This window comes from Pan troglodytes, chromosome 9, assembly GCF_028858775.2.
Source record: "Pan troglodytes isolate AG18354 chromosome 9, NHGRI_mPanTro3-v2.0_pri, whole genome shotgun sequence".
Classification (NCBI taxonomy): Eukaryota; Metazoa; Chordata; class Mammalia; order Primates; family Hominidae; genus Pan; species Pan troglodytes.
In genome coordinates this window covers 45,965,448-45,989,002 of record NC_072407.2, presented here as the reverse complement: position 1 = coordinate 45,989,002, position 23,555 = coordinate 45,965,448, and positions in this window count along the sequence as shown.

Here is a 23,555-nt window from a genome sequence, read left to right as displayed (position 1 = left end):
TGGTAGACATTAGGCTTTCTTTCTAGTTTAGATCTATTATGGATAAAAATTCTATAAGAATTTGGATACAATTTGTTTTGTGAGCATATGTTTTTATTTCTCATATATCTGAGAGTGGAATTACTGGATTGTGGGTTAGTATAAGAATTATTTTCTTTCCTACTAGCTACTACTGATAATTCCTCCAGTTGTTCAACATCCTTCCCAACAATTGGTATTGTCCTTCTTTTTCAATTTTAGCCATTTCAGTGGAAGTATATGCTGTTTCTAATTGTGAGTTTAACACGGATTTATCTAATGACTAATGAGGGTTAGCATTTTTACATGTGTTAACTGGTCTTCTGTATTTCTTATTTTGTGCTTTTTTTTCATTTTAATTCAGTTTTGTCATCTTACTATAGTGGTAGGAGTTCTTTAAATATTTTGAATAAAACTCACCGTTAGATAAATGGATTAAAAATATTTTCTCTCCAGTCTATAAAATGCCTTTTAGTTTCATAAAGTTGTATTTTGAAGAACAACAGATTTTCATAAAGCCCAATTTACCAATATTTTCTCATTAGCTGGTACTACTTTTACCTTATCTAAGACATTGTTGCTTACCTCAAGGACACTCACACTTTTTTCCTACATTTTCTTTAAGCAATTTTGTAGTTATCTAATTTACACTAAGATTTGTTTCCATCTTGACTTAATTTTTGTTAATATTATGAAGCAAAGGTTGTGAATACTTTTTTCTAGATAAATATTGTTTTAAACACCATTTGTTAACAAGACAATACTTTACCATTGAGTTTACATGGGCATATTTTTCAAAAATTTGACCAAATGAATGTATACTTTGGAACTCTATTTAACATCATTTATCTTTACAGCTACCTTTATGCTAAACTGTACTATTGTAACTATTATAAATTCAAGTAGTATAAGTTAGCCAATTTTGAAATTTTCATCTATTCCAGGTCATTTTGCATTTCTATATAAACTTTTGAATGAACTTAGAATATACTTGTTTTTTTAATTACAATAATATTGATTGTTATTGAATTAAATCTACAGAGCAATTTGAGAAGCATCAATATTTTAATAATATTGAATCTTAAAATCCATGAATATGAATGCATGTCTCTTTTTACTATAGGTCATCTTTAATTCCTCTCAGCAATATGTTCTAACTTTAAGTCTGTATGTTTTTACGTTTTATTTTAAACTTATCAGAATTCCATGTATTTAGATGTTGTTATAAATTATGTATGTTTTAATAAGAAATAATTTATTATTAAAATATATAATTCTATAAGTTTTGAAAAACAATATATTCATGAAATAACCATCACTATATGAAAATATGTAACAGTTTCCTCTCCCCAAATAATTCCTTCATGCCTTTTATATCAAGTGCTTTTTCTACGCACAGAACCTAGAAGCAAGTCATCTGTTTCCTGAATCTATAATTTGCCTTTTCAGAATATCATATGAATGAAATGGTATGATATGAAACCTTTTGATTTTGGCTTCTTTCATTTGGCATAATACACTTTAGATCCACCCATGGTGTTGAGTATGTATCGGTAATTCATTCCTTTTTATTATTGCATAATATTCCATTGTATGTATAATAAGCCTCAAGATCCCCCAGCTAAATTGGGAACCCAGTCCCAGAGCAGCTAGAAACCCTGCCCTAACATGAAATGAAGGGCAGCTGGGCATGAGTGTTTAAGTGTGCTCTTCATGGCAACCTTTTTTTGTCTGTCCAATTCATGACTGTCTGGCCACCGCTCTGGTGCTGAGAGCCTGCACTTGTGTCCTCCAGGCATCGTGGAGAAAATCCAGCCTCAGCCATCCTTTGGTTCTTCAGATGGAAAGATCAAATCAATACATCATCACAATAGAAAATAAGGCTAATTTGTGAGAACAATCTTCTGTCTTCAGGTCACAAAAACAGGAGTGAATAGTCAAGCAGAGAGAGGAAGAGAGAGAGGCAACTCACCGTGTGTATTTTTTGGGGAATAAGTTTGTGGGTAATGTCTGAATTGTCCATTTAAAGGAAGTAGTGGAAAAGTGGGCAGCCACATCTGCTAGACAGAAGAGTTGCCTCTAAGTTCTTTTCTGGCCACAGGCTTGTACCATCTGGGTGTGATGTTCTACTTCTAATGCCTAGACTGCAACCCTTGCAGTTACAACAAACCACGTTTATCCACTTACTCGTAGAAGAATATTTGAGATAGTTCATTTTAAAAATCATATATAATGTCATTATAACATTCATATACAGGTGGTTCTGTGAATATACATTTTGACTTGTCTTGGGGTAAATATTTAGAAGTGAGATTTCTGTTGTTGTTGGGTATGTTCAACTTTATTAAACACTCCAAAATTATTTTTCAAAGTAGCTATACCAGTTAACATGTTCATCGCAGTGTGTAAGAGTCACAGTTGCTCCTTCTGGTATGTCGTTTTGCAAGTATTCATCAATTATAGTATATGTGTACTTGTATCTGATGTGGTTTTTAATTTGCATTTTTCTAATGACTAGTGATGTTAAGCATCTTTTCATGTTCATATTTGCCTTCTAAACATCTTGTTTTGATAAAGTATTCACATTTTTTCACATTTTATAATAGGTTGTTTGCTTTTTGCTGAGTTTTAAGGTTATATTTGGGTTTACATAAAGAGTTTTTTTATATTTCCAGGATATAAGGTTTTTTATCATATATGTGCTTTGCAAATATTTCCTCCTAGTCTGTGGCATTCCTTTTCATTTGCTAAAGTATTTTCCCAGCAGATTTCAATTTCAATAAAGTTCACTTTAGTTTTTTTTCATTAATCATGCTTTTGATGTCCTATCTGATAGTTTCCCAATTCAATTGTACAAACTTTGTTATGCATTGTTCCAGAAATTTTACAGTTTTAACTTTTGTATTTGCTTCTATGACCCATTTTGAGTTCTTTTTTAAATGGTATGAGATAGGATATACATATTTGGAGCTCATTGTTACAACACCACTGGTTGGAAAGGTTACCTTTCTTTCATTAAATGGCCTCTGCGCCTTTATCAAAATCAAATGAATATCCAGCCATTTAGTAATGAATACATGTATGGATGTATATACATGTATTTTCTGGGTTATTTATTCGGTTTTATTGGTCAATGAGTCTAAACTTTCACCAATGACACATTATCTTGATTACTATTGGGTTTTCTTTTTGTGGTAAGTCTTAAGTCAGGTAGTCCTCCAACTTTGTTCTTTTTAAAAATTATTTAGGCAATTCTTGATTCTATGTCTTCCCCTATGAAAGTTAGAATAACATTGTCAGTTTCTACAAACAAATTCTGTTGTAATATTTTATTTGGAGTGTAATTAATATGCCGATCAGTTCAGAAAGTGTTAACATCTAAACTAGATTGAATCCTTCAAGTCAGTACAGCTTTCCATTGATTAATTTTTATTTATTTCATTGTTGTTTTGCAGTTTTCAGTAATAAAATTTTGCACAGATTTTGTACATTTTTCCCTAATATTTTTAGGTTTTCTTTACTGTTATTTTAATTGGTATTTTTAATTCAGTTTACTCTATAAGAATACAATTGTAGGTGTTTATTAGCCTTGTACTCTTGCAACTTTGTTAGACAAGTAACTTTTTTTGTAAAGTCCTTGGGATTTACTATGTAGATAATTTCGTGATCTGCAAATACAGACTATTTTATTTTCCTCTTTTCAATCTATAGGCTTTATATTTTTTCTTTCCTCTTTGACTAGCTGGGACCTCCTGCATAATATTGAATAAAGGTGGTGAGAACAAACATCTTGTTTTGTTCCCAATAATAAGGGGAAAACATTCAGCTTTCACCAATAGGTATGAAGTTAACTGAAGTTTCTTAAGAAGATGCTCACTTCAGGTTAAGGAGTTCTCTTTTATTCTTAGGGTGCTAATATGGATTGATATTTTCTCTTGCAAAAGGAGTTTTTGAATCTATTAAGAACATGGTGTTTTATTTACTCCTTAGTCCGTTGGTATGACAAACCATACTAATTCAGTTCCAAATGCTGAGCCAACCTTGAATTCTCAATATAAATAGTGCTTGATAACTATAGTGAGCGAATTAGTAAACTTGATGAGGTTGAGAAAATAACTGGTTAACTTGAAATGTCAATAGCACTTACCAAAATTGAAACACAAAGAGAAAAGGGTAGAGAAGAAAAGGAGAGTTCATTCAAAATTGTGAGACAATAGCAAATAATATAACATTTGTAATTAGAATTTCAGAAGAAGAGAGGGTATATGGAAGAAAAAAGAATTAAAGAGATAATAACAGATACATTTCCAAAAATTGTAAAAGACATTATACCATCATCCAAAAAGCTCAGAAAAACAGAAGCAGAGAAAAATAGCAAGAACTAAAAGTAAATACATCTAAACACATTACATTTAAAATACTGGAAATCAAGATAAGTAAGATAATCTTGAGGAAAAAAAATCCAAAGAAAAAAGTCACATTACATACTGAGGAATAAAGATAAGTATTACAAAAAAACTTTTCCTCAGAAGATACATAAATTAAAACATAATGTAGTATCATCTTAAAAGTTTGAGAAAAATAAAACTATCAATCCAGAATTATGTACTCAGTAAAACATCTTTCAAAATATAGAAAGTGTGTTTTGACCAATATAAACCAATTTATTTTCAGTAGATTTGAACAACAAAAATGTTCAAAAACTTTTTCAGGTAGAAGAAGTATGATACTATACAAAAAATAGAATCCATACAAAAATTTATATTGATGTGTTTGTCTTATTGTTGTGCTGTAGTAACTTTTAATACGTTCTGGTTACAATTCTTTGTTATATATATATAATATATATAATATATACATATATTATATATATTATATACATATATTATATATATTATATATACATATATTATATATAATATATACACACACATCAAAAAATTAAATTGTGAAATGTAATATGTACACATACATGTATATATATATGTTTATATATGTATATATACATTGAAAAAACTATGTATGTACCTATATATACATTCTTTGTTATATATATACACATATCTATAATTGAAACGTAAAACAAAAAAATAGTATGTCAATGAAAAAGAAAGAAAGGAGAATGATTATGATCTGATATGTGGTATAATAGGCTGAATAACGGTGCCCAAAGATATCGTGGTCCTAATCCCCTGGAACCTGTAAATGTTACCTTATATGGAAAAACATTTTATGCAGAAACAATCAAATTAAGGATTTTTTTTTTTGAGATGGAGTCTTGCTGTCGCCCAGTCTGGAGTGCAGTGGTGCAATCTCGGCTCACTGCAGGCTCCGCCTCCCGGGGTTCACGCCATTCTCTTGCCTCAGCCTCCCGAGTAGCTGGGACTACAGGTGCCCGCCACCATGCCCGGCTAATTTTTTGTATTTTTAGTAGAGACGGGGTTTCACTGTTAGCCAGGATGGTCTCGATCTCCTGACCTGGTGATCCGCCCGCCTCGGCCTCCCAAAGTGCTGGGATTACAGGCGTGAGCCACAGCGCCCGGTCAAATTAAGGATTTTGAAGTGGGGAAATTAGCTTGGATTATTTAGCTGAGTCTAAATCTAATCACAATTATCCTTACAAATGGGAGTTGGGGGAGATTTTACAGTGAAGACAAGAAGACAATGTGATCTTAGAGGTAGACTGAAATTATGTTGCCGCTCTGTTTGAATGCAGGAAATGCAACTTCAGATGTTGGAAAAAGCAATTAACTATTTCTTTCCTAGAGCCTCTGGAGGAAATATGAGCCTTCAGAAAGGTAGATTTTGGCTCAACACGAATGATTTTGGACTTCTGGCTCCAGAGCTATAAGAAAATATATGTGAGTATCGCTTTAAGCCACCAAGTTTATAGTAATTCTCATAGCCCACAGTAAACTCATATATATGGAACTTCAAAACCTCCATAATAGCTAAGACATTTGTAAAGAAGTTGATCATATTGGGATTATTTGCTTTACCAAATATTAAGATTTACTATAAAGTTACAGTTTATAAAATCATGATATTAGTGTAAGGCTAGATAAATAATCAAATGGCACAGAATAGAAAATCCTCCAAAATAACCAACTGCATAAGGAAATTTCATATATAATAAACTTATGAAATTTGCAGTGCAAAACAATAGGGATAATATGGCCTTTTCAATAAATGGTGCTATGGAAAATAATGAAGTACAACCATACACCATATACAAACACAATTCTAAGTAGATTATAGAACTAAAGTCAAAGACAAAACTGTAAAGAAATTATAATAGAGACATTATAATGAAGTTAGGGTAGGGAAATTTTTTTTGTTAGGAAACAGAAAGCATTAATCATAAAGAAAAAGGTTGATAAATTAATTTAGTTTACATATAAGTATGTTCATCAGCAAAAGTCACCATTAAGACAGTAAAAACTCAAACTACAGAGAAGTATTTGCAACACTTTAAGCATGCAAAGCCTTGTAACTTTGTGTGATGCTCAAACCTACTAAGCACTAATAAAAAGCAAGAAAAATTAGTAGAATCATGGTCAATTTCCTTAAGCAGGCTTTTATCAAAAAAGCATTTTCAAAGTGTTCCAAATACATAAATCCCCTCAATCATATTAGTCATAAAGAAAATGCAAATTAAAATCATAACAAAATACCAGTTTATACCCATGAGGATAGCTAATTTTTTGAAAGTCTTATAACACCAAGTATTGAAAACGATTTAAATAGAATGGAAATTCTCATATATTACTGAGGGAACTATAAATTAGTACAAATATTTTGTAAAGAGTTTGGTATTATCTAGTACATTCCATATTATGTATAACCTGCAACTCCTTATCAATGTATATTACCAAAAAAAAAAGTTACTTAGCATGTGGGCTCCAAAGGATAAGTTCAAACATTATTTTAGCATCTTTTATAGTAGCCCTAAACTAGAACTAATCCAAATGTTCATCAAAAATTTAACGGATAAGTACACTGTGGTATGTTCATAAAATTGAGTTTTAGACAGTAACTAAAGTGAATAAACTATGCCTTACATGACAATATAGATGGATTTCAAAAACATAATGTTGAGAAAAAAATCCAAACATGAAATAATTCCTATTGAATAATGTATTTAATATAGAGTTCAAAGATGAAGAACTAACCTATGGTCTTAAAGGATATACACACATGTGCTAAAATAATGAAACAAAGCAAGAGGTTGATTACATTACATGTCAGTAAAGTAATGATGGTTAGCAGGATAGCAAGGAGCTGTGATTGGGGAGAGGCTTAGGAGGATGTAGCTATGAAATGTTGGCAATGCTTTGCCCACTTTTTGATGGGGTTGTTTGGTTTTTTTCTTGTAAATTTGTGTAAATTCTTTGTAGATTCTGGATATTAGCCCTTTGTCAGATGAGTAGATTGCAAAAATTTTCTCCCATTCTGTAGGTTGACTGTTCACTCTGATGGTAGTTTCTTTTGCTGTGCAGAACCTCTTTAGTTTAGTTAGATCCCATTGTCTATTTTGGCTTTTGTTGTCATTGCTTTTGGTGTTTTAGTCATGAAGTCCTTGCCCATGCCTATGTTCTGAATGATATTGCCTAGGTTTTCTTCTAGGGTTTTTATGGTTTTAGAACTAACATTTAAGTCTTTAATCCATCTTGAATTAATTTTTGTATAAGGTGTAAAGAAGGGATGCAGTTTTAGCTTTTTCAGTTGTCCCAGTACCATTTATTAAATAGGGAATCCTTTCCCCATTTCTTGTTTTTGTCAAGTTTGTCAAAGATCAGATAATTGTAGATGTATGGTATTATTTCTGAGGACTCTGTTCTGTTCCATTGGTCTATATCTCTGTTTTGGTACCAGTACTATGCTGTTTTGGTTACTTTAGCCTTGTAGTATAGTTTGAAGTCAGGTAGTGTGATGCCTCCAGCTTTGTTCTTTTGGCTTAGGATTGTCTTGGCAATGCAGGCTCTTTTTTGGTTCCATATGAATTTTAAAGTAGTTTTTTCCAATTCTGTGAAGAAAGTCATTGGTAGCTTGATGGGGATGGCATTGAATCTATAATTTACCTTGGGCAGTGCGGCCATTTTCACGATATTGATTCTTCCTATCTATGAGCATGGAATGTTCTTCCATTTGTTTGTATCCTCTTTTATTTCGTTGAGCAGTGGTTTGTAGTTCTCCTTGAAGAGGTCCTTCACATCCCTTGTAAAGTGGATTCCTAGGTATTTTATTCTCTTTGAAGCAATTGTGAATGGGAGTTCATTCATGATTTGGCTGTCTCTATTTGTCTGTTATTGGGGCCTGTAATGGGGTGGGGAGAGGGGGGAGAGATGGCATTAGGAGGAATACCTAATGTAAATGATGAGTTAATGGGTGCAGCACAACAACATGGCACATGTATACATATGCAACAAACCTGCACGTTGTGCATGTGTACCTCAAAACCTAAAGTATAATAATAATAATAATAATAATAATAATAAAAAGGAATGTTGGCAATGCTTGATTTCTTAAACTGAGTGTTGGCTGTGTAAGTATTGTATTTATGATGATATGGCATGTTATACATATGCATATTTCCTGTGTGTGTGTGCCAGTTCATAATTTAAATTTTTATTTCATATTAAAACATAAATATAGGAAGACTAGTTAAAGGCTACTGTAATTCTCTAAGGAAAAGAGGATGGTGGATTGAAGAAGATTAGAAGTAAAAGGCTTTAAGGGATATCAAGAGATAGTTGTAGGGAATAAGTATTTGGAAGGAAATGCTATTGTTCTTCATCATGAAAGTAGCAAATACTTACAGAGTGGTTACTATCTCTATATGGTTTGCTGTGTAGGTCAAGTATCATTTTCTCCATATGGATAACCTATTAGCCTACTGTCTTTTATTAATAAGTATTTAAACTTCATATAAACCCTATTTATTATTATGCTGGTAAAGAAATTTAGGCAAAGGACGACTAAACAACTTTCAAAAGCGCAAGGCAGCATAAGAGCCAAGCTTTTACTTTCAATTTCACCTAAAGACTAACAGTAATGATGATTAGCATAAACATTATTACAACATGACCACTGTTTGTCAGTATAACTAATAACAGTGTGTCAAAGCATGACATAAGTGCCTTAAATGCACAGTCTCATTTAGCCATCCAACAAACCTGAGTAGGAGTACCTACAATTATCTCTTTTTACGTATGAGGAAACTAAGTCTTACAGACATGAAGAGCAAATTACTGGTAAGGGATGAATCAAGGTCTGAAAGCACAGATCTCTCCAAAACTCAGGCTCTAAATTATTCATCTCAATTGCTTTAGAAATATGTTAAAAATGAACATAGATTTGAAATTTTAATTTTTACTTTTCAATGACAAAGCAATGGAAATTGTAAAGATTTTTATTGGGGTGTTTCAACATAGACAACCCTTGCTTCAAATCTCATCACAAAGGGAAGAGATAGGTTGAAAACAATCTAAAAACCCCAAATTTGTATTATTTCCATTCATTCATCAGCTTTTCATATTCCATCTGTAACACTGACAGTTATCACCATGTGGGTATTTTAGTATTAAACTTATCTGAACTTTTTAATTCCAATTTCTTGCTTTGCTGCAGAATTCTCTATCATAATTTGAGATGCAAATTTAAATGTAGCAGTTAACTAAGAAGTCACTCTATGCTGTAGCTACAAAAGAAAATGTTATGCACAGCAAGGCTCTACTGCTTTGTATTTCCTGTTTCACTGGTTTTGTTTTATAACTCTGCATCTTTGGCTCTTTCTCTTGTAATAAATCCCTGGCATTCTGATAACTTGCCAATATTAATTCTTTGTCATTAAATAAGTTTTATTTCCCTAGTGACGTTTCTCCTCCTGGAACTCTGACCTTTGAGACTCTGCTGAAATAATTATTATTGCCAGTAGCAGACATTCAACCCTCATCAGAATGCTCTGACAGACACTTCCTTTTTTTGTTTGACATCAGACATTTCACTTTCTGACATCTACAATTTTGTTAGAATTTCGGCAGCTGCCTCAAGACTGCATTTCATCCCTACTGATGGCATCAATGTGAAGCATGCAAAAATGAGTCTGTATCATTAATGCATTAACCTACCTGTTAAATAATGTTTTTGGTGGTGATATTTGATGAAACCAAATAATTTAATGTAATTGTGCCACCAAATCCAAAGTCCTAGATTATTTTTCCAAAGTGTCTGTTTATATACAATCTTTGTGTTGTACATGTCTCCTCGACCTACATTTATTTATTTACGTACTTATTTCTTCAGCAAACATTTATTGAGCACCTGTTACATATATCATAAAAAGTACAAGAATGGAATAGTAACGAAGAATAAAATGGTGCTTGATAAAAAACTAGTTGCTCTGAAAACATTTGTTGAATAAATGAAAAAAATGAATGAATGAACACAATAACATAGACACTGGATATTGCATACCTTCCCAAGAGTTTGCCTAACCTTCTCATGGGAGAAACCCAGAATTCCATCATCTCAGGGAGATTACTGGCACAGGCAGGGAAATGGGCACGTCTCACCTCTGGTTCTAGAGTAAGAAGCAAAGGGAATAATATCGGAACAACTATTGAGAGTAAACTTCAATGTCTAAACTGAAGAAGTGGAAAGAAAATAAGAAAACAGTTTACTTAAAGAATGGAAAGAAATAGAAAGAGAACACGTAAACAAACATTCTGAAACTACTTCATGATGCTAAGGTATGCAGAGATGGTATTAGTGGTTGAACAGGTGGAAAAAGAGCGTCTGTCATTTGCAACAATGTGGTTGAACCTAAAAGACATTATGGTATGTGAAATAAACCAGGTACAGAAAGACAAATGAATAATAATCTCACTTAAATGTGGAATCTACAAAAGTCAAAATTATTCAGAATCAGAGAGTAGAATGGTGGATACCACAGACTGAGGAATAGGGGAATTGGGGAAATGTTGATCAAAGGATACAAAATTTCAGTTAGGAGAAAAAATGTCAAGAGATCCATTGTACACCATGGTGACTATAGTTAATAACAATATATTGTATACTTGACAATTGCCAAGAGAGTGGATTTTTAGTGTCCTTTCCATGCACACACACAAAAGTAAGTATATGAAGTAATACATATGTTTATTAGCTTGATTTAGCCATTACACAAAATGTACATAAACATCATGTTTTGATCAACACCATAAACATATACAATTTTTACTTGTCAGTTGAAAGATGAAATGACAGAGCTTTGGGAGGCTGAACTGGGTGGATCACTTTAGGCCAAGAGCTGAAGACCATCTTGGACAACACAGAGATCCCGCCTCTACAAAAATTTTAAAAACAGCCAGACTTGGTGGTGCAGCCTGTAGTCCTAGCTACTTGGGAGACTGAGATGGGAGGATTGTTTGAGCCCAGGAATTAAAGATTACAGTAAGCTATGATTACACCGCTGCACTCCAACCTGGGTGACAGAGTAAGACCTTATCTCATAAAATAAAGGAAATAAAAATTTTGAAGCATATGATACTGGTTTAGAAAAGGGTAGCCAGTTCCATGTTCCGTGCAGTTCCCAATTATAATTACGTGACATGCAATCCTCTTTCTTGTTTTATATTATTACAGAGAGAATGAGCTATTATTGAGAGGTCTGAAAGCTACAAATTTGAAGATACAACTAGAATCAAATAAGAACTCACAAAGTATAGTTGATCAGTGTACAATACAGTGGCATGAATTACTAATATTTAAGGCATTTGAGGTCCATCACCATTAATGATTCTTCCCACAAGAGAGTCTGAGCATAGTAATCACCTCTGAGAAATAGCACCAATGGCCTATGAGTTGATGAAAATGAAATTTTTTATCTGACCATTCTAGAATTTCATTAATAGGGAGAATATGTATTTACTACTTATGATACTTCCTCTGGTTGCATCCACTTCTTACCCATAACATCTAGCTTCTGATCCCAATACTCTGCAGAAACAACCTTCATAAAAGGTTTTAATAAGGTGTCTCACACCTGTAATCCCAGCATTTTGGGAGGCCCAGGTGGGTGGATCATGAGGTCAGGAGATCCAGACCATCCTGGCTAACATGGTGAAACCCCGTCTCTATTAAAAACATAAAAAAATTAGCCAGGCATGGTTGGGGAGGGCCTGTAGTCCCAGTTACTCTGGAGGCTGAGGCAGGAGAATAGCATGAACCCGGGAGGCAGAGGTTGCAGTGAGCCGAGATCGCGCCACTGCACTCCAGCCTGGGGGACAGAGTGAGACTCCGTCTCAAAAAAAAAAAAAAAAAAAAAGGTTTTAATAACTTTCTATTAGCACAATTCAAAAGCATCAACTCAGTTCTTGCACATTTGGCCTCTGCAACACTTGACACTACTGACCATTTCATTTTTCTTAAAACTTTCACTTTCTTTGGCTGCAATGCATATTCATCATTTTTTGGTTGTTTTAACATCCGATTCCTCTTTCAATTTCCAACTTTTATTTTAAGTTCAGGAGTACCTATGCAGGTTGTTATGTAGGAAAACTGCGGATCAATGGGGGTTTGGGGTACAGGTTGTTTCATTGCCCAGGTAATAGACATAGTATCTGATGTGTAGCTTTTTGTTTCTCTGCCTCTTCCCACCCTCCACCCTGAAGTATGCCCAGGGTGTCTGTTGTTCCCCTCTTTGTGTCCATGTGTTTTCATTATTCAGTTTTGACCTATAAGTGAGAACATGTGGTATTTGGTTATCTGTTCCTGAAGTTCTTGAAACTTTGCTGAAGTTGTTTATTAAACCAAGCAAAGTTCTTGAAACTTTGCTGAAGTTGTTTATCAAATCAAGGAACTTTTGGGCAGAGACTATGGGGCTTTCTAGGTATGTATTCGTATCATCTGCAAACAGGGATAGTTTGACTTTCTTCCTATTAGGATGCCTTGTATTTCTTTTTGTTTTTGTTTTTGAGATGGAGTCTTGCTCTTTCACCCAGGCTAGAGTGCAGTGGCGTGCAAACTGCGCCTCCCAGGTACAAGCAATTCTCCTGCCCCAGCCTCCCGAGTAGCTCGGGACTACAGACGCGTACCACCACACCCGGCTAAGTTTTATATTTTTAGTAGAGACAGGGTTTCGCCATGTTGGCCAGGCTGGTCTCAAAATCCTGACCTCAAGTGATCTGCCCATCTTGGCCTCCCAAAGCACTGGTATTACAGGCATGAGTCACCGTGCCCAGCCTGATGCCTTGTATTTCTTTCTCTTGCCTGATTGTTCTGGCCAGGACTTTCTAATATTATATTGAACAGGAGTGGTGAGAGAGGGCATCCTTATCTTGTTTTGGTTTTCAAGGGGAATGCTTACAGCTTTTGCCCATTCAGTATGATGTTGGCTGTGGGTTTGTCATAGATGGCTCTTATTATTGTGAAGAATTTTCCTTCAATGCGTAGTTTGTTGAGAGTCTTTAACACAAAAGGATGTTGAAGTTTATTGAAAGCCTTTTCTGCGTCTCTTGAAATGATCATGGTGTTTTTGCTTTTTATTTTGTTTACATGGTGGATCACATTTTTTTATTTATGTATATTGAACCAAGGTTGCATCCTAAGGAAAAACCCTACTTGATTTTGGTGGATTAGCTTTTTCATGTGCTGCTGGATTTATTTTGCTAGCATTTTGTTGCGGAGTTTTGCATCTATTCTCATCAAGGATATTGACCTGAAGTTGTATTACCCTTTTTTGTTGTATTGATGCCAGGTTTTGGTATCAGGATGAGGCTAGCCTCACAGAATAATTCAAGGAGGTGTTCCCCTGCCATGATTTTTTGGAATCATTTCAGTAGGGATGGTACCAACTCTTCTTGATACATGTGGCAGAATGCGGTTGTATATATATATATACATACATATATATATATATGTATGTGTATATATATATATGTGTGTGTGTGTGTGTATATATATATATATATCTGGTCCGGGGATTTTTTTTGTTTGTTTTTGGTTGTAGGCTTTCTGATAGTGATTCAATTTTGGAATTCATTATTGTTCTTTTTGGCAATTCAGTTTATGCCTGGATCAGTCTTGGGAGGTTGTTTGTATCCAGGAGTTTAACCATTTCTTCTAGATTTTCTAGTTCTTGTGTATAGAGGTGTTCATAGTGTTTTTTAAGGGTTTTTTGTTTGTTTTTGTTTTTTTTCTGTGGGGTCATTGGTAACTTCCCCTTTGTCATTTCTGATGCTGGTTTTGGATCTTCCCTCTTGTTTTCTTTATTAGTCTAGCTAGTGCTCTATATATGTTATTACTTTTTTCAAAGAACCAAGTCCTGGAATCATTGATGTTTGTATGTTTTTTGGCATCTCAATTTCCTTCAGTTCAGTTTTGATTTTGGTTATTTCTTGTCTTCTGCTAGCTATAGAGTTGGTTTGCTTTTGTTTCTCTAGTTCCTCTACTTCTGAAGTTAGGATGTTAATTTTAAATCTTTGTAACCTTTTTATGTGGGAGTTTAGTGCTATAAGCTTGCCTCATAACACCACCTAAGGTTCATATCAGTATGTGTGGATTTGATCCTGTCATCATGGTCTTAGCTGGTTATTATGCAGACTTGTTTGTGTTGTTTCTTTCAAGAGTCAATGGTCTGTGTACTTAATTATGTTTTTGTCGTGGCTGGTAAAGGTCTTTTCTTTCCATATTTAGTACTCTTTTCAGAACCTTGTGTAAGATAGGTCTGGTTGTAATGAGTTCTCAGAGAATTTGCTTTTCTAAAAAGGATCTTATTTTTCCTTCACTTATGAATCTTAGTTTGGCTGGATATGAAATTCTTTGTTGGGAGTTCTTTTCCTTAAGAACGCTGACTGTATCCCATGTTTTCTTCTGGCTGTTCTCCTAATGGGGTTCCCTTTGTAGGTATCCTGCCCCTTTTCTCTAACTGCCTTTAACAATTTTTTTCTGTCAGTTCAACCTTGGAGAAGCTGATGATTATGTGTGTTGGGGATTCTCTTCTTGTTTAGTATCTCATAGGGATTCTCTACATTTCCAGAATTTGAATGTTGGCCTCTCTAGCAAGCTTAGGGAAGTTTTCATGAACAATATCCTGAAACATGTTTCCCAAGTTGCTTGCTTTCTCCCCATCTCTTTCAGGGATGTCAGTGAGTCATAAATTTGGTGTCTTTACATAATCCCATATTTCTTGGAGGTTTTGTTCATTCTTATTTATTCATCTTTCTTTAGTTTTGTCTGATTGAATTAGTTTGGAGGACCAGTCCCAGGCTCTGATATGTTTTTCCTCACTTTGTTCTAGTCTGCTGTTAATATTGCAATTGCATTATGCAATTCTTGTAGATTATTTTTCAACTCTCTCAGATCAGTTTGGTTCTTTCTTATAATGGCCATTTTGTCTATCAGCTCTAGTATTGTCTTATTGTAACTCTTAGATTCCTTGAATCAGGTTTCAGCTTTGTTCTGAATCTTGATGACTTTTTTTAGCTATCCATATCCTGAATTCTATTTCTGTCATTTCGTCCATTTCAGCTTTGTTAAGAACCCAAGCTGGGAGACTAGTGTATTCATTTGGAATAAAGAAGACACTCTGGCCTTTTGAGTTGCCAAAGTTCTTGTACTCATTCTTTCTCATCTGTACGGGCTGATGTTCCTTTAACTGCAGTGTAATTTGAAGAAAGTCAGTAGACTTCTGGATGTTTTCAGAGGGCCAAGACTTTCTTCAAGGTCTTTATTTGCAGCTGAATTATTGTCTTTGGTTTCACACGGGGCTATATTAGCAAAGTATTTTTGATGTTGAAGTTTAGGCTGTAATCCAGTAGATGGCACTTAAGAATAATAGAATAATATCCCCTATGTAGGCTCTTGCTCAGGCGCGTGCCTCCTCTATATGTCCTCACAATTGCATCTGTGCTTTTTCTCAGTTGTCTCAAAGTGTGGGCTCTTCTCCCACTTGAGTGTTGGCTGCAGATCTCAGCTTGGCACTCTCAGGCTGCACACCACAGCTCTGGGGTGAGCTCAGGCTTTATATTCCTTCCGCAGCTTGGAAGCAGCACAGTAAGGTATCTTGGGAATGGTTGTGGCAGAGGGCCTTTCACTTGTCACTTGGGACTCCACCCTAGAGAGATGCAGAGCTGCTATCAATCAGTGCAGTCTGCCTGGGGTGGGGCAGCTGTGCTGTGGGCTCAAGCTGGGGGAGCCCTGCCTTGTAGAGAGCAGGAAGGGTTAGGGGGTCATGGAGGAGATAGACTAGCCTCCTCTCCTCAGGGCAACTGCAGCTTGCTGGAGGTCAGGCTAAAGCACTCAGGGTCTGTGTTCCTTATTCATTCAGAGGGTGGCAAGAGCAGTACCACTGCAGTGGCAGTGGCAGAGGAGCTCTTGATTGTCTCTGGGAACAGTAGCTCAGAGAAATATGGGGCTGCTGCTACTAGGAATGTTCAGCCAGTGGGGAGGATGGTTGTACTGCTGGCCTGAGCTGGGGGCTCTGCTTCATTAGGGCTCACAGGGAGGAAAGAATGGGCTCTTCTCTGTATGGTGACTGTGGTGTGCTGAAAGCAAGGGTGAAACCCTCAGCCTCTTTGTTTTTTCCCCAGAACAAGGACAGCAGTGACATAGGGGCTCTCAGTTGCTCTGAGAGCGCCCCTCCCCAGAGAAACAGAGCCACTACCAGTAGGTATGCTCAGCTGAGGACCAGGCAGCTGTTCTGTGGTCCTGAGCCAGGGGGCCCTGCCTGGTAAAGAGTGGGGAGTGGAGAGCTCAAAGGAAAGAGAGACTGGGTTCCTTACCATATGATGACTGTGGTGTGCTGGAGGTGTAGTGACCAGGCTCTTTGTTCCTTCCACAGTCTGAGGGTGCTTAGGGTGGTACTGCTGCAGCTGCAATGGTGGAGGGGCTGTGGGCTGCCTTTGGTTTTTCCTCCTTGGAGAAATACAGATCTGCCTCTAAGTGTTCAGATGGGGGCACAGAAGCTGTGGTGAAGTCCCAGGTTGGGAGGCCCCACCCAGTGAGGAGAATCAGGAACAGGGACTCATGTGGAAAATAGTCTGGCTGTTTTTCCTTGAGGCCACAGCTTTGTACTGGAGATCCTCCCAACTCCCTAATCACCACACACTCTCCAGAGCCTGAGGGCAACAGGAGCTAGAGCTGCAAAATAGCAAAATTGTGGCCTGCCGCTCCTTCTGGGAGCTGCAAACCTACTACCTGCTAGGGAAGTACAGACCAGCTACCAGCCCCAGAGCCCAGACAGGGCTAGTGTGGCCACGCTAGCACCCCAAGCCAATGGGCCTTGTCCTGTGAGATGCAGTGCAGGTGAGGCCTGCATTTTATTGCAGCTCTGTCTCCTGGATTCAGACCCTTTCCTGGGATCTTGTGAAGGAGCTTGACCTCCCCCATTGCCAGAGCTGCAGTTGCTAATGCAGGGATGCCCAAGGATCCAAGGCTCCCAGGACTCCATGTATGCCTGAGCGGCAGCTGTACCCAGACTCCGCGTAGCTCTCTGTGTCAGTCTAGAGGCCCCGGTGGGGAGGTTCACAGGGGGTCTGCTGAGCCAGGGTTGCAAAGGTCCATGGCAGAAGTATGGATCCCCAGGGACTCTCACCATTTCCCAGGGTGAGGGTGCCTCCCCTGGCTCTGTGCCACTCCCAGGTGGGCTGCCATCCTGTCTTACCCCTGTCCATTCTCCGTGGGTCCAGTTGTTTCCTTGATGAACCTCAATGTGTCCATCTGGATGTTTCAGTTGAAGACCAGTGTTTATTCGCCAATCTTTCTTCTCTCCATGAAAACAATGCATAATAGCTTCTTCTACTCAGCCATATTACAAAACTTCCCTCTTCCTCTTTTTAGTTAAGGCCCACTGTTGTAAAGTACAACTTTTCCTTCATTTTAGAAACTGAAAATGCCAGAGACTTATTTTATCAGCCTCCCTGGCAAATAGAAACAAGAGTATATCTAATTCCCACAGTCAGACATATCTTCCCTGGACTTTAAATCAGAATTGGCAAGGCAAAAGAGATCAGAATACACAGAATCACTGTAAGAGACAAAGAGCAGCAGAACTGGTCTCTATATGAAAGTTCCAGATGCAGAAATTGCAGAATTTTTGGTGGTAGAATCCAGTGTCCCATGCTGGGATTTTATTGATACAAACTGTGGTGACTATGCCTGGCAGGATTTTCATTATGTCATCACTAGAACAGTTTGATATAATTGTAATTGTTCTTTATGTCTTTACTTACCAAGTCACATGTTGTGTGTCACACATTATCTTAATTGACTCTGCCTCAAGAATAATAGAGCATATTAACACATGAATATAATTGCATCTAATATTCTGCTCAAAGAAAGCAAAATTTCCTGTTCTTTCTGCTCTCTTCCTCTTCCTTCCCCTCTCTCATTAAACATTTTAACTGTTAAGATTTAGATGATAAATATGAAATGGTCAATTATGCTTTAGTTAATATCTCATTAAAGTAGGGGTTACGGATCTAGTTTCGGTTTGGGTTGTATCAACTTAATTCCACAGTTATAAAAAAACTTAAATTAATTTTAATTCCATGGTGCATTTGATGGTTAAATCCCCTATAATACTTCTGACATGTCATAATCTGCCCTTTGTGCAAACACCTTAATTATTATATTTATGATTAAAATTTTAGACCAGGAAGTGACCCTAAAGAGCTTTTCCAACACCACACTTTTGCAAAAGAAGAAAACCAAGGCCAAGAGAGGATAAATGACCAGCTTATGGCTGCATAATCATTAGTGGCTGATCCCTCTCTCTGGGTTCAGTGGTTTATTTCCTGTACCTCTCTGCTTACTCTTGAGGTATGTATAGATGATCCTGACATTAGAACATTTTTCCTTATAATGAGTTCAAATTTATCTTTCTGAAACGTTCTTGCTTCATGGATTCCTAAAAATTAGAGACATGAAGGATGATATTAATCCTTCTTTGAAAAGACCACTATTAATTCCTTTCTCAGTTTCTGAAAAGTCTGCTCCAGAATGAGGTTTTTCCTAATTCATTCAACTTGGTCCTCATGTTGTCACTCTCTGAGTCACCCTCACCATTCTTGGCAGTCTCCTGGGCATACTCCAATTTATTTTATCAAGTAGTAGCTAGAAATGTGCATAATATTTATGTTGTACTCTCACCAGCTTAGAATTAGTTTTGTTAGTTCCCATGAATAGTGAAATGTCTGAATCTGACATGACTCATGGTCTTAGAAGGAATCTTGGTATGTTGGAGGTGGTTTGGTACAAATAATGAAAGGAGAACTGTCTCCAAAGAAGACTGGTGGATGCCACCCTGTAAATACCAATTGTCTGAGGTCTATAAGAAACCCTTTTCTAACAACCTGTGGAACTTAGGGTAGTCATTTAAATCCTTTGAGCCAGTGTCTGAACATGTGTAAAATAAGCTATATGACTAAAGTGATCACTAAGGATTTAGCAAATTTGCTCTAGTGGAAAGAACATCAGGGCTTTGATTATGGGAATCCTATTCATTCATGTCTTCACTCTGTTATTCACAAACTGTGTGAATTTGGGCCAGTAACTCCTGTATCTCTCTGGTTTATTCCTCTTTAAAATGGATATGTGGATATGGGAACTGAAACAGAAGGATGCTATTGGAGTTTTATTGCATTTACTATTACATTTCAACCAGCCAACAGATAACATCTCCTTTAATTGTGCTATGCTGCATCACAAGTCCTACTCAAATATGGTATTTGGAAAGTCAGAGATGCCACTTCAGGTAGAAGAACTGAAGTCCTGGTTTTATGAAAAGACATCTTTTTGTTCACAGGTATTTTGTTCTTCCTTGGTTTAATTAGTCCTTGATGGGTACTGATGGATTCATATATTATGTAGCATTTCAGCAAGCTTAGAGATTCCCTGGAGCTCCTGTCATAAAAAGCCAGTGGCCAAGACTTCTCAACATGATCTCTCCCAGTAATGAGTTGTTTCTAACTTTATCCACATCACAGGCACTCAGCTCATTAGCTGGTTTTGAAGAGCAGGTTGGGCTACCAAAGACTATTATATGTGATTATTGATTTTTCTAAAACTGCATCTGGGGATTATCAACCCAGCAAGTGGCAAGTATACTAACGGTGGATGCCTTTTTTCAACTGAATATCAGGATGACCTAGATTTTATCAGACTCAGTCAGCTGAAAGAGAGTGTTTTTGTATTTTTTAAACAATCCAAAGTAATCTTCTCCCAACTACCTCAAATTAGCTGCTGTGCAGTGGGATGGTCCATGAATTATTTACAAAAAAAAAGCACCTGCTCCCTACGCATCTTTTTCTTCAGCTGTGACTTGTCATGCTCCTTCCTAGAAGTCAGAAGATGAGCAGGTTTAACAATCTTGCATAATAATGTCCTCCATGGACTGCCTCATTCCTTTTTCCCTCTGAGAAAATTGACCAGATAGCTAAAGCTTTGCCAAATATTGCCTTACTGACGTCCAGTTGCAAGAAGATCTTTAACAAGGCAGTAGTTTCACTGATGGCTAGTGCACTTATATACTTCTTTGGGAAAAGAAAAAAAAAACCAACAATAAAGAAAGAAATCTCATGGAGATTAAGCTATGCATGCTAGGCATCAATTCTTCAGTAATCACAATTATTGTAAAATGAGAACTGACATAAATTCAGCAGAGAATATGTACCTGGCACTGTGCTAGTTCTGCTCCATGTCACTCATCCAGTCTCCACAACCCCAGTCTCACAACCAAGTACTTTTTATTCCCATTTTAAAGACAATAGAATAATACCATGGAGGCTATCCAGCATATCATCAGGGCCTAGTATTTTTACAAATTGCTTAAAAACAAATGATCAAGTATAATTATTTTACAGAGTCTATAATGAAAGCTTTAATGCCTCCATTTTAGAAATGAGCAGGCTGGGCATGGTGGCTCACGCCTATAATACCAGCACTTTGGGAGACGGAGGCAGGTTTGATCAACTGAGGTCAGGAGTTCGAGACAAGCCCAGCCAACATGGTGAAACCCCGTCTCTACTAAAAATATTAAAATTAGCCAGGCGTGGTGGTGTGCGCCTGTAATCCCAGCTATTGGGGAAGCTGAGGCAGGATAATTCCTTGAATCCGGGAGGAGGAGGTTGCAGAGAGCAGAGATGGCGCCATTGCACTCCAGCCCGGGCAACAAGAGCAAAACTCTGTCTCAGGAAAAAAAAAGAAAAAAAGAAGAAATAAGCAAACCAAAACTGAGAGAAGTTTGGCCTTAGATAACGACTCTGCCTAGGCACCTCTGATTAAATGCTTTAATGATCATTTGTGGAGAACCTTCCATCTATCACAAATTGTTCTAAGTGCTTTACTTATGGTATTTCATTGTCCTTCCCAACAATTATGCAAAGAAAGTATTCTTATCTCAATGATTACGAATAAGAATATGGAGTCTTAAAAAGATTAGACTTTTTTTCTCAAGGTTATCCAACTAATATATTGTTGAACTAGGATTCCAATTCAGGTAGTTTGCCTTGATGCACATAGTCTTTCTTGAAAACTACTTTCCATCTCAGTGTAGGTAATCATGCACTCTGGCTTCATCCCTGGCTAAATCCTTTGAGGTTAATGACACCTTTCTTTTAGCTGTGTGCCACATTCTCATTCTGCTGATATATGGAATGAGATAAGGGTACTATCAACTGCATGGGACTGTTATGAGAATTAAATGAGTTCATATGCCTAAAGCCCTTAGAACAGAGCCTGGCACATGGAATTATAAAATGAATGCTAGCTATTGTTTTGCCATTGCTATTGTTACTGTTTTTACTTTTCTTGTAGTCTCCCTCTGTCACCCAGGCTGGAGTGCAGTGGTGCGATCTCTGGTCACTGTAACCTCCGCCTCCCAGGTTCAAGCGATTCTTCTGCCTCAACCTCCAGAGTAGCTGGGACTATAGATGTGCACCACCACGCCCGGCTAAGTTTTGTATTTTTAGTAGAGATGGGGTTTCACCATATTGGCTGGGCTGCTCTCAAATTCAACCTCGTGATCCGCCACTTCAGCCTCCCAAAGAGCTGGGATTACCAGCGTGAGTCACCGTGCCCGGCCTGTTTTTACTTTTCTAAAAGGAACATAGTCTATAATAAAAATCTCATTTTCTAAAACCTTTCCATAACTATGGCAGGACTTTTTGGGAGGTGTACATGTTTCATATGCGGTATAGAAACATATTCTTAGGGGAAATGCTGGGAAAGCGAAGCACATCATCCCGCTTCCTTTGTGGTATTTCCTAGGTGCTCAAAGCATAGGATTTCTCAAGGTGGCCTTGTTATCTGCTACTCTTCTTTTCTGCAGCTCCTTCCTGAGCATTTAGTTGTCACAGCGACACTGACAAGCACTGACAGGCTTGTAGGCTTCCCCCGGGAGTCTCTGTAGCCAGCTTGGCTCTACCATTAACAATCACTGTGTGAGCGCTGTGCTGTGGCTGTTGCCTGCTGGTTACAAGTCAGTCAGGTCTTCGCCTGGCAGCCAGTCATTCCCTGGGGTCTGAAAACTGACACAACAGAGCAGAATCTTCTCTTTTGCCATAGCCCAATCAAGCCAAAGGCCGTAAATATTAAATTAGGATTCCTCAGGCCTTCAGCAGAACTCATTTTTCTCTGTTCACTCTAGGGCATTGACCTGCCTGCCACATTCATCTGCATATGATAGTTTCACTTACATGTCAGGGAGATTTTTAGGGGAGATTCTTTGACTCTCTTAGCTGAGTCAAACTGAGGGGAAAGAAGGTGAATCTTTGGGGTGGTAATAGTCAAATTGAAATCTCATTTATCCAGGAGGAGCAGGTTTTGCTCTTAAAATCTTGAAGCCTCCTGTCTAAACTGATGGCTGTTGATGACCTCAAGCACTTCATGCATTATGACCTGGGCAACATGATGTGTCAAATAATGTCAGTCTAAATAGAAAACGCAATATCTTCACTAGAAATAGTTGAAAAAACTTTCTGTGGCAGCTTAATCCATGCTGTGCAATTGTTCTTTCTATCTGCACCTCACCTGCAAAGAGTTTAAGTTTTAGCATAGACCAACCTGAACTTGAACCCCAGTTTTACCACTCACAACACTGTAATCTTTGGTCAGATATTTTGGTCCTCCAAGACTTATTTCTTATTCCAATGTGGATAACTCTCATCTTCAAAGGTTATTTTGAGACTAAAAAGTGGTGATGATTTCAAAAAAGTTAGTAAATACTATATCCTCACATAATTGGCTCAAATAACCCCCTCTTAGGAAAGCCTTCACTGACCCAACCTCATGCCCCTTCCCCTCTCTCGTGTTATTTCTGATTTCTCTGTTCATGTATTTCATAGAACCTATTGCTATCTGAAATAATCTTATTGTTGTTTTGCTCATTTTTCTCCTCACTTAGCCCCCTTCTCTCTCTTTTCCTGGTGTTCAGAGCAGCCCCTGGCAAAAATAGGCAATAAATTAAAATTGTGAATGGCTAAATGACTATGTTAGCTTTTCATGGTGGCTGTAACAAATTACCACATACTTAATGG